The sequence below is a fragment of the Nematolebias whitei genome, chromosome 9 (assembly GCF_014905685.2).
Source record: "Nematolebias whitei isolate Nwh7 chromosome 9, NemWhi1, whole genome shotgun sequence".
NCBI lineage: Eukaryota > Metazoa > Chordata > Actinopteri > Cyprinodontiformes > Rivulidae > Nematolebias > Nematolebias whitei.
In genome coordinates this window covers 38,949,773-38,962,734 of record NC_056506.1, presented here as the reverse complement: position 1 = coordinate 38,962,734, position 12,962 = coordinate 38,949,773, and positions in this window count along the sequence as shown.

Genomic DNA, 12,962 nt, shown 5'->3' with positions numbered 1-12,962 from the left:
ATATATATATATATATATATATATATGTATGTATGTGTGTGTGTGTAATGTCTATCTGAACTAAAACAGATGTGACCAAGCATATTCTGGATTCTGGCGTAAGACACTAATTATGAGTATTATCCTCCAGAGTAGATTGGGCAAAAAAGTTCAAGTGTTTTGGGGCTTTAGGGCTTTTATTTGGATATATTCCATTTAGACGTGATAAGATGTACACTTAAAAGGCAGTTTTACATAAAAGGTAGGCAGTGGATGTGAATAGTATTATAATTGGAAAAATCAATGTGGGGCCTTTTTGGTTGAAACTCGATGTAAAACTTGTCCTAAAATGATTATTTGATGCAAATGAACACACATTACTTTTAAATACTACTAATTGTGGGTTTTTTTTGGGTGAGGGATGAAATTAACAACACACTAAATTATAAGAGTAAGAGTAATAAAAATGCAAATTTTAAAAGTAGTACAGGGAAAGTGTACGTTTATGGAAAATAGTGAGAGCAATTATCAACTAATTTGATGATTCAACGTCAAATTGATTCAAAGAACAACATCACAGCTCTTTGAATACTTTCCTCGGGTGTTGCATTTATTAATTGTCATTAGTAAAACAAATAAGCCTTTTAATATTAAATTACAAAAGTAATTAAAAAAAATTACAAACTTAAAGCAGAAATGTAAGAAAAGATAAAATGTCAAATTATCAGACTATTGACAAACTTTGCTGAGATTTTATTTAAGACAGGCCTGATAATCCACAAATCTCAAAGCCCAACAAATAATTAAAATATTTTCACTAATGACAAGAGAGAATGGGGAAATATTGTCACCATTTTAGCCTGTTTGAGGGCGTTTAGAGTTGAAATAGGTTTATTTTCAACACTGGTGCCCACCTGTAATACATATTTTCTAGCACACATTTCAAGAAGAGAGTAAAAGAAGAAATTAACAAACATTGAAAATGATGAATGCATATTGCACGTTGCCTTGCATGTGGATGTTTTAAATAACGATCTTGCATCATCTCTTAGCGCAGTGAGAATGTGACCAGGATGAGACTCTGCTACTACCACACCAACTTTTTTTAAGAGCTATGTGCTGTCATCATTGTATGATCCCATACAATGAAGAAATGAGTTCTCTGCATTTAACCCATCAGGCATGAGATACATCCAGGTGTCCAGGTGGAGCAGTGGGCAGCTATGTAAGCACCCAGGGAGCAATTAGGGATTAGGTGTCTTGCTCAAGGCACCACAACATGTGGGCATGGCGGAGAGTTGAGCCTGCGACTGGTCCCAAGTCAGCTGCCCTACCTCTACTCCTCTACTGAGAATTACCGATAATGACACTCTGATGCAGACATTTCCAATCACTGCCTGCTGCCAAGCAAGTTGAATTCAAGCCTAATGAGTTTTGAGGTATCACGTTTTGTTTATCCACAATTAATCAGTCACTGACTGAAACGGGAGCAATCAATCATTTCAAACTGTACTTTGTCAGACTTTCACCACCGGGGCTAAAAGATAGAACCTGAATACTTGATTAAGATAATGGCATGTACGGTCATAACGAGCTTCAAGTGTATAATAAACATTAAAACCAGTATAGTCAGAAAACAGTTTAAACCATGACCTGTCCAGTTGTGGGTGTTTTGAACAGCACTCTACATGAAAACATAACTCCAAAAGTTGTTTGATTTTGTTTATAGTCTGCAAATCTAAAAGTATATTGATGTATGCGTTCAGCACATCAGGAACGTCATCACTTGATAATTTGTTAAATATGTCGTACTTATCACCTGCTGCCATATGGTGAAGGCGTGTGAGACTTTGCAGAATTTCTTATGAACCACAGCACAAATTTTCTTGAACCGTTCAATAAATAAGCCGTGGATGTATAAATACATATATCCAATTTACTGATTTTAATAAAACTAGCTAAATGTATCCTTGGTTGGATATAAAACTGGCTGTAATTCTGCATTTTAACTATACTGAGCAAAAATCTGATTTGATAGAAGCTGACAGTCATTCACGTACATTCGCTGAGCTTGACATTTTGTGACATTATATGACACAGAATATTAAATTGCAGGTTGTCTAAAATGGTTAAACTGAGTTCTTATCAAATATAAACATAAAACTCCTGCACAAAGAGCAAAATACATTATTCAGATAATTATACTCCTTTTATTGTTCGTCCTTGCTAAGGGGAATGTGGAAATACCGTCCTGTCGAATCATTCGTTAATGCTGTGAGCGTGATAACTTAAAAAAATAAGAGCAGCACCATCTTTCATTTTCGTGGGTGGGTGCATCTAGGCATAAGAAAGGTTACTTTCAAAAATTGTAATATACTGAGATACTGTATATATATATATATATATATATATATATATATATATATATATATATGGTGGCGTTTGCATGTTCTCTCCATGCATGCGTGGGTTTTCTCTGGGTACTCCAGTTTCCTCCCACAGACCAAAAACATGCATGTTAGGCTGATTGGTAACTAAATTGTCCCTAGGTGTGAGTGAGAGAGTGAATGGTTGTTTGTCTCGTTTGTCTCTATGTGTCCCTGTGATGGACTTGCGACCCGTCCAGGGTGTACCCAGCCCCTCGCACAGTGATTGCTGGACATGGGCACCAGCGACCCCCGTGACCCAAAGTGGATAAAGCGGGTAAAGAAAATGGATGGATGGATGGATATATATGTTTGTTTCTGTGAAAAGGTTTTTGCTTTATATAGGCAAGTGCATCATTAACAAGAAACACTTCTTAGGACTTGAGCTTTGCACTTAATTTTAAGAATTCTTTCACAGTTTGTCAGGTAGCAAAATATGAATCAAGTAGAGTTCAGCTGAGAAATAATTTATATCGTTAAGCTACCTACGGAACTGAAACAAACCCCAGAGATAATGAGATCAAAACCCATTTTTTTCAGTGTTGTCTTATTACTGCTGTTTGTTGGGATTTAAAGGTGATGCTGCAATGCTCTCATCACTATTGCCTCCTTGTTGGTTTATGCAAGGATTTTTGAAGTGAAAAATTCAGATGAAGGACAGAGTGCAGGTCAACTTCTGAGACGTTCAATGAAAAACCCAAGATAGTCACAATGTTCACTCAGCACACAATGCGGACCGCCAGGAGACCAAGTATCTGCAGCCTGGTGTCAAGAGGCAGACATTCACAGATAAAGAATGCAGAAGAAAAAGGCCTGAATCCATTATGAAAAAAAGCTGAAAGGCTTTTTTTTCATTTTGGATTCAGAGCTCTTGACTGTGTTTACTTCTACAGAAAAAGGAGATAAATCACATCTGATAAAACACAAAGGTGAAGTAAATAGCTTCCAGAAAGCAAGCGTGAAAGAAGCTTAATAGCACATAAAATTAAACAATGAAACGCGTAGTTTATGTAAGTTTTTAACAGAAACGCATGAACTTCACAGGGGTTTCTGTGTGAATTTGGGGCGAAAGGATGAACTTATGGAAAAATCGTGTTTTCACAGGTGGAAACATGTTCGACTGACATATGAAGCATGTGCTCGGCACTTGTTTGTCATGCAATTATGGAACTAGAGATGTAACATTCACAAATCTCGAATAGCTCTTTACAACGAACAATAAGGACCGTCGCCGTTTGATCACAGCGCTTTGTCCGGCTTTTTTGTTCCCAGGTGGAGAGAAGACTCATGCTGACACAAATAACAGCTGATAAGAATAAAGTTTTACCATTTAGTTTCTTTTAAGGCAGGAAAGGTTATAGACTCAGCGCTGAGGCTTAGACAAGGGTCCCAGAAAATGAAGTCCTGAACACAAAAGCGTCCGTCCCTATTTTCTAGACCCCTGCTCTTAAAGGGGACAGGAGCTCTGCCTTTTGTGCATTAGTTTTTATATGTGTGCCAATAAGGCTTATCTGGTTCGATCAAAGTGTTTTTGGGTTTGTGTGCAGCTCTCCTTGTGTGCATGCAGCAGATAAACAAAACCCTCTCCTAATATGGAGTTCTAGAATTGCACCGCTCAAGGTGGCTGCATGTTGGAGTAGCACTCTTTCATTCATTCTGAGATTTTGCTTTTGAAAACTTTAATAACTCTTTTTTTTTTTTCTGGATGCAAATTGCATTTTTTCGGATGATTGTTTTCTCTGGTTTTGGATGCTGTGCAGCTGGAAGAATTTTTACTGAAACCTTTTTACTTTTGGACGTTTGTTATGATGCGTAACCATGACAACAAGGTGGCTTTCTACAACTGGAAGCAGCTGATTAACATCTCAAAAGCTCAAATATTACCTCAACTACAGCCCCAAATTCCAAATGAGTTGAAAAGGAGGTGCCGTGGATGCATTCCCATCTACCTGGAGGTGGTGCTCGAGTGCCTGACAGCCGAGATTTTGGAGGTGGCGCGAAATGTGGCTCGTGTCAGCGGGAAGACTGAGATCATCCCCTGGCACCTGCAGTTTTGTCAGCAATGACGAGGGGCTCGTCAGGCTGCTGGAAGGAATGGCCATTGCTCGGGGAGGAGTTCTGCCTGGCATTCAGGTGGTCCTGCCGCCCAAGAGGACCGAGAGGTCTGCTGAGTCTGGGTGGACGTATTGGCATCTGCTGCCTGTTTCTTCGGAGCCGCTGTGGGACAGACTGCTACAAGAGATCCTTCTTGCCCACAGCCATCAGCATCTAGAAGAATTTTAATGAAACCAGGATGATGAGCTACGACAACAATTAATTTCCCTTTGGGATTTATTAAGTATTTTTGAATTGAATTGAAGTGAATTGAATTGGATTGAATTGAAAAAGGCTTCAGGTGGCCATTGAGGCTGCAGAAGTCTAACTGACTTCCTGTATTCTCTTTAACGCTTGCAGATTATTTTAGGACATACCAGTACCTAATGTCATCTGAGGAAATATATAACAGAACCGAGATGCAAATCGTGAAAAACCGATCTGTTTGTTGTCCCCCTCCCCTCGAAATTTATTCATGTTTTTCTCCTCAGTCCCACAGACAAAACGCTCCTCTTTTGCTTTCTCACTGAGAAGAAGCAAAACAGGCAAAGGGGAGGAGTGCAGCAGCTCAGAAGGGAAGGGTGGAGGGAAACAAATATAAAACAAATCTGGCAGTTGTCAGGGTTATTTAAGAGCATGGAGAAATTTGCATGAAAATGTTTGCATATGTTACGCAAAAATCAACTCCGGAGTGACTTACTTTTGTTTCTGACTCCATCTGAATTAAGAATGTTACTATATCCTGGCTTAACAGAAGACATGAGATGCAGTCTCACCTATTATTAAATTTTAATTCGGAGTAAATTTAGATATTAATATTAGTAGAGTGCTTAAACAATGCAAAGAGAAAACTGGAAAACTTGGGATGGCAGAGAGACAGAGTTCTGAATTGCCTCAATAAAATTTTAAACATCAAATATTCCTATAAACTATCATCCAGTAAACATTCAGGCACCAGTCTGTGTGGAGTTATTGACGTGATTGAAAACAAATTCAGGCTGTGAGCGAAAGAAGAGGATCTAAGGGCTTAAACACTCAGCATTCAGGCATTTATTATTTATTTCAAATATATATTCAGCAAATTATTCTGATTCATTCAGTATTACCCCCCTGCTGAGTAAAGCAGCGGAAAATACGGAGACAATGGCAATCATTAAAATGTATTCCAAAAGTTAGTTTCTACATAAACTCATGGGTTATTTTGACAGTAAACACAGAAATACCAGTATTTGACACATATTTTACAGCCTTGTGTAAGTTAAATTCATTTTTTGAGTCTACTTTAACATGTTGACATGTTTTAAAATAACTTTTTTGTATTAATGTATTTTATAGATTCTGAAAAGGGTGAAAAAAATTAACTTTTTTAGGTAAAAAAAATCAATCCTGTTAATTAAAACGTGCAATGCACATCCAAATTTCTTTTTACAACATGGGCTAAAAGAGCATTTTCAGAGCGTATTCGGTTCATAAAATTTTAGAAAAGTGCACACGCATCTTTGAAAGTAATCCAAGCACGACATGTGCTGTATTTTTACTTTGTCCGAGCTAGGATCCTTGAATTTGTTGTTGACTCAGATATTTTGTTTTAACTTGAAACTTTCTCCAGAACTTTTCTATTTCTGAAGAAAAGTAAACACAAAACTGTTGACATAATTTAAAAAGCAAAAAAATTAAAAAAAAATAAACTCATGAGTGGAGCATCTCACCTGTCCAACCCAGCAGAAACAGCGATGAACCAAAGAAACTGTTACTAAATACTTTGGGTAGACTCTATGAGATGAGACAGGTAAATACGGTGGAGGAGTGGTTAGAGCTGCCGTCTCACATTGAGAAGGTCACAGGTTTGGCCCCCTTCTTTTGCATGTTCTCCTTGTGCATGTGAGTTTTCTCCGGGTACTGCGGTTTACACCTACAGACCAAAACATGCATGTTGGGTTAACTGGTAATTAAATTGTCTCTAAATGTGATTGGCGGTTTTTCTTGTTTGTCTCCATGTGTCCCTGTGATGAACTTGCAACCTGTCCAAGGTGAAGCTCGCCTCTCACCCAGTGACTGCTAGAGATACCAACACCCTTGTGACCCAGAAAGAAACAGACGTGTAAAAGAAAATGGATAGATGCATTATTGGAGTATTGAGGCATGATGCAAAGCTGATTTCCTGAGAGGCAAGTCGTCCTGAAGAGGGAGACCGAGAGTCAGAGTCACTTGGGGAAACACTTGAGTAGCAAAGTAGCAAATCAGTACAAGAAAAACTGGTAAAATGGGACGTCTGGATGAAAGCTAATGATCTGTGGTGGTCCTTCTTGACATTAGGGATTTTCCTGTGAGAAAGAAAGCTGCAAGTATTTTAGATCTGTATATGAAAACATAAAACTGCTCAACAGAAATTCAACTGGTTGACACCAGTTTAACTGCTCTGGCCCTAAAAACCTCATCACATGACAAGTGGGGCTCTCAGGCCTCAGTTAAAAGATTTGTTCTCTTATGGCGGTGCAAAAAAGTGACATAAAAGTTGAATTTGTGTGTTAAATGGAGGAGGTTCCCTTGTGTCATGTGAAAGAATAAATTGCCTCATTTAGGCTTTTATTCTAATTGGCTTTACATGGAAAAATAAAATAAAAGTGGATTGTTACCAATTGAAAAATGCAGGTGTTGACATTTCTTTTTCAAATTTAAAGATGAAGAATTGCGTAGAGGTTCACCACATGAAACTGAACTGTCAGCTGAGGGTTACAGAAGGAGGGGGATAAATAATTGTCAGCGGTGGAAAAGGCAAAGACGGTTTTACACAAAGAGGCCTTTTTTTTACCAGTGGGGAGAACTGTCTCACGTCACGACATAAGCAGGAAACCACACCAACGCTGCCCACATGCCCACGGGACAAGTTTGTGTGTGAGTGTGTGTGCAAGAAAAGAAAGAATAGCAAAAGCTTCAAGGTTAGAAGAAACTGAGAAAAGAGTTCAAAACAATAGCATTAACCAAATAAATTACATTTCATAAGTGCAGTGTGAATAAAGAGCAGTGAATGACTTTGCTAAAATGTGTTAAAAAAGCTAAAGCTGAGCTGCTAAATGAAAAAAAGCAGAGCACTAGCTAAAAGCCAAATGGAGAAAAAACACTAGCTAAAAGTATCAAAACGCTTAATCACAATATTATATTAGATTATTTGCTGAGTTTTGCACAAAATAAGTGCACATTGAAATAACCGCACGCACACACACACACACACACACACACACACACACACACACACACATTTACAAACCTACAAACATTCATCCATCCATCATCTTTACCTGTTCTTTCCTTTTGTAAACCAAACTGCTGGGATAAATAAAGTAGATGCAATTTTCTGCATTCTGACGTATTTTAACAGGTTGTTAAAAATCTATGTTACCTACATTTGTAAACACTTGATTCAATAACTCTTTTAGAGAGCAACAAGAAGTAGCCTGACCAACGGTGAATAGAGCACGCTCTACTTCTCTCAACCATCATCGCACCTGCTCCAGTATCTTCCTTGCCACTGCCTTCAATTCTCATTTGTTTAGTTGTTGGAAATGTCATTGGAGAGATGGAGAGATGGCAGTGAGGTTTTCAGTTTATATATTCAATGGCATATTTGAGGGTGAATAAAAGCCTGATGAATGGGGAAGAAGTGTGGTGGTGCCCATACTTAAGAACAAGGGTAATGTACAGAGTTGTAGCAACTACAACTACTTCTTGTTTGCTCTGGAGAAGGACCAACTAACCGATGAGGTCAGAAAGGAATTCCCGTTGACTATGATGTTTGCAGATGACGTGATCTGTGGTGAAATCAGAGAACAGGTGAAAGAGAACTTAAGAGAGGTGGAGGTATGCACTTGAAAGACGAGGAATGAAAGTTAGTCGTAGTAAGACAGAGTACATGTGTGAATGAGAGGGAGGCTGGTGGAACAGTGAGGCTACAAGGAACAGAGGTCACAAAGGTGCAGTACTTCAAGTACTTGGGGTCCACTGTCCAGGAATATGGGGAGTGTGGCAAAGAGGTGAAGTAGAGAGTCCAGGCAGGATGGAGTGGATGGAGAAAAGTTTCAGGAGTGATTTGTGGCAAAAGGGTGTCAGCAAAGGTCAAAGGAAAAGTTTACAAGACAGTGGTGAGACCAGCTCTGTTGTATGGTCTGGAGACAGTGGTATTATCAAAAAGACAGGAGAAAGAACTGGAAGTGGCAGAAATGAAGATGTTGAGGTCCTTAGAAGTGACAAGGATGGATAAGATTAGGAATGAGATCATTAGAGGTACAGCACAGGTTGAACAACTGGAAAATAAAGTTAGAGAGAGCAGACTGAGATGGTCTGGACATGTCCAGAGGAGGGACAGTGGGTATATTGGTAGAAGGATGTTAGAAATGCAGCTGCCAGGAAAAAGCCAAAGAGGAGATATATGGATGCCGTTAGAGAGGACATGGAGCTATGGGGTCAGGACAGAATGCGATGGAGGAGGATGAGTCACTGCTGCAACCCCTGCAGAGGTAAATGCTGAAAGAAGAAGAAAAACGTCATAACAAATTTTTCAGTCACAGCTTATTTCTCCTACCACAAAAAATATATTTATATAGTGGCGCTATCCTTTAAGTCCCAACATCACCAGTAAAAGTTAGCTTAGCTGCTAGCTTACTCTGGCTAACAATATAAACTAACATTTAACAACGACACACACGGGGATAAACGGCCAACTTTCCCCACATTTGCAGGAACTTTTCATCAATCTCAGACACTGATAAATTTGTGGCACTTAATATTCACCTGATAACAGACATGAGCGCATCAATGAACGTCTCCATTCTTCAACAGCCAACACAGCGCTGATGCTGTTGTCTTGCTGGGTCAGGAGTGCACAATGTGTTTAATATCCCTTCTTGTGGTCAACTTTTGCCGCTACATGCTTCCTGTCATAGTGGGAGAATTGGTGCTTGATGAGCAATTGCCATATAAAACAGAACCTCTCCCAGAACAACATCCTACCAGTCTTCCATTGAAACAATAATAATAAAGGAGCGGGGGAATTACGTCCCAACATTATTCTGTCACATTTATTATGCTGACAGCGTAGCATGGCATGGCAACATGTCATGTCAGATGATACAGGAGCCTCCCATCGTGCATGAAAAGACTCCAAGACAGCTACTAGTACCCATAAGCTGTCATATTACTGACCTCTTGATAATAATACTGAACAATTGACAATAACATTGCACTAAGCCACAACTGTGACACCTAATATGTTTATGTGCAGTATATACCATGTGCCACATTACTACCTGTGAAATACTTATTTGTATGAATTCATCATGCACTGTTCTATTCTACCATGTTGTACTATATTTCTTTTGGACTTTGTCAATATTATATTTCTTTTCACTTTTTGTTACTTTATTCTGTACCCTCACTGCATGCTTTAGTGTTTCTTGTTTGTTTGTTTTTTTACTTTAGTGAGTCGTATCGGTTCTTCTCATCCTGAACATTTCATTGCATTGTTGACCTTGTGTTAACCTGTATATGAAAAATAAACAACATAACAAAACAGCAGTGTATGATAAAAGTTAGCGCTTTAGCATTAGCTTCCAATCATTTTTTCATTAGTGGTTAGCGAAGCTAACTGTTTGATTAGCTGTGCCCCCACCACTGAATAAACCTAATAATATATTTATGTTTTATACAAAAGTCAATAAAGAAAGCAAAGGTAAAGGACCAAAACTCAAGTTGAACGCTGACCTTGCACACCGGAAGTAGTCACAAATGTATTTCGTGCCCAAGTTTACATGTTAGTAACTGTGAAAAGGTTGATGTCCATGTCTGAAAACCTCTCAGATGATAAAAATAACTATTGATCAACTGACTGCCTGGCTTCATTTTAATGCTGTAAGTTGTGCACATGAAAGTAGGCCTTGGTTTTCATAAGCTTAAGTTCAACTGAGTTAGCGTTTTTATTTTGAGTTGAATTAATTTGATACAACCTGAACCCTCCTGGTTCTCGGGTAGCTATCAGCTCATGAATCAAACTTGCCTCCTTTGTAACATTTTACCAAACGCTGTCCTTTGAAAGCCAGGTTTGCTCCGTGCCACTCATTGTTTGCTCTCTTCCTGTATTTCTCTGAGCAGCATTGTTGCACACTCAACAAGTTGTTCATTTAGTTGGTGCTGCGGCGGCGAGCACGCATGTTGAAACACACATCCTGCTCCAAATCGACGTTCCATTGTTAATGAGCATAAATGCTTCCCGTAGCCACTCTGCAGTTCTAACATATGAATAGCTGTTTACCAGCAAAACAGAAAAAACTCAATATAATTTAATATTTGTTTCAGATAAGATCTTTCAATGACCCAATTTTTCCCCCATATGGGAGGGTTTATTCAGAACAGATGAAAACTCTTCCAATAAAGAGGACTTCTGTTATACCCGAAACTATTTAATGTTTCAGTGGCAGCAGTCATCTTGGACATTCAATGTGCAGTCCTTTTTAGTTCATGAATAGCAAAAATGAGCCGGCAGTTGAAATAAAAAAAAGAGAAAAAGCAAACAAAGAGGCAAAGAGAAGAAAAGGAAAGCAAAGGCCGGGGCAGGCTAAACAAAGATAAGCCAGATTTATAATTTCCCTCAAAAGCAAAACAATGTGAGACAATGATTCTGAACTTTACCCAGCAAGAAGCCAAAAACGGCAAAATAAATCACAAAAATAGGAACCAGTTTTACTTTACAATGTAATCTTGGTTCACACTAACATGTATTTATTTTCAAAAACCCAATAGGCCTACTTATAATCTGGCAGATAAAAACGCATTTTTCTTATTAGTGACCGTAACTAAAAGACAAAATGGGACATCATGTGTTTTTGCTCATGTCTGTGTGTGTATTTCTGTCTGTTAGCAACATAAAATGTAATGATGGCTGCCACAGACAACTGAGCTTAAAAGCAACAACAAGAATGTCTATAACTCAGTGAACTTTAAATATACTGAGCTAATTTTTGGTATGGTAGTAGCTTAGACTTGTCCCCAACACATACACTGAGCACTGGCAGATGGTGCAAGATCCTTGTTTAAAATTTTACCATTAATTAAATGGAGTCAACTTTGTCTGTTAGCCAAATATCTCACAAACCACTGCAAACATTTTATTGAACCGTCCAGTAAATACTCATAATCTAAAGCTGATTAACTTTTGGAGCCATCTTGGTTCTAAAATGGCGGTAAGTCAGTCAGTTTCTAAGTTGTTCACAACACACAATAGTACAAAATTGCATGAGATTGCACCACAACATGTTATTTTCAAGGTTTGACTAAAAAGTTTACAATTCAGATTTTCCAAAGTAAAACAATCTTAGTCTAAAACTCTGACATGCATCCCTTTAGGGGTGTTTAAATGATTAATTAATCAAATAATTAGATTATTTTGACGTCTTTGGCTTATTTAAATGGGACAGCAGCTTTGCAGCCATTAGTTCTGCATGAACCGGTGTGACCTTTTTAGTTATGCATGGGAATTTTAATGATTTCAGTCGCACACAAAAATAATTTGCAGCTGTTTTTCATAAGCGAGAAGCAAAGGAAGGCAGAAAGACTGACAGAAAGGATAAATCATGCAGACCTGTGAAAGTTGCAACAGCGTTTTTGTCCTAAACTCTGGTATGTGTCTTTCGAAATGTTCTGGGTTCATTATTTGCGCAGAAAGGAAGATATATTTACTGGAGAAGCAAATATTCGTTAAGGGAGGTTATGACTCACTCACCTTGAAGATGAACATAGCTGGTGGCTGAGTCACCAAGGTCACACCCCTACACACCCACCAGTTACTGAACCGGTTCCCTGGCACCAACACACACATGCACACACATGTGCGCACACGAGCAAATTAAAGCATCAGCCGTGCAAAAGTAAGGTCATGTCGACGAATTTCAGTGTCACATGAAGATATAAACTAAAAATAAGCGGGAGAATAAATTGTACTTTCCTACTGCACATTTTAGTATTTTACTGTTTGGAGAAAAAGTAAAACTTTATTGTTGTTATATGAGATTATATCATCCCGAAGCTTACTGGTAATTATTATTATTTTTTGGTTAACCTTTTTAGATCTTACCCACTTACTCATTTAACTCTCTTGTCTAACTAATCTAAAGTTTATTCTATAATATTTTCTGATTTTTGTTTCATTTTGATGGAATAATTTGAGAATTATGTTTTGGTTTTATCTGTTAATGTGTTAAAAAAAATAAAATCTTGTGTTATCTTGGCAAAATTAAACACTTAGTAAAGAAATAATTTTGATTTTATGAATTAAGATTTTTGGTCGATTGGTTTTTAATTTGTGGAGGCAAATGATTTTTTAATCGATGTTGATAAAACAAATAAATAAAAACAAGTTTTCAACAGTTATCAGGTTTATACAACGTCGACCCCCAATGTAGCAGACCAAGGAAG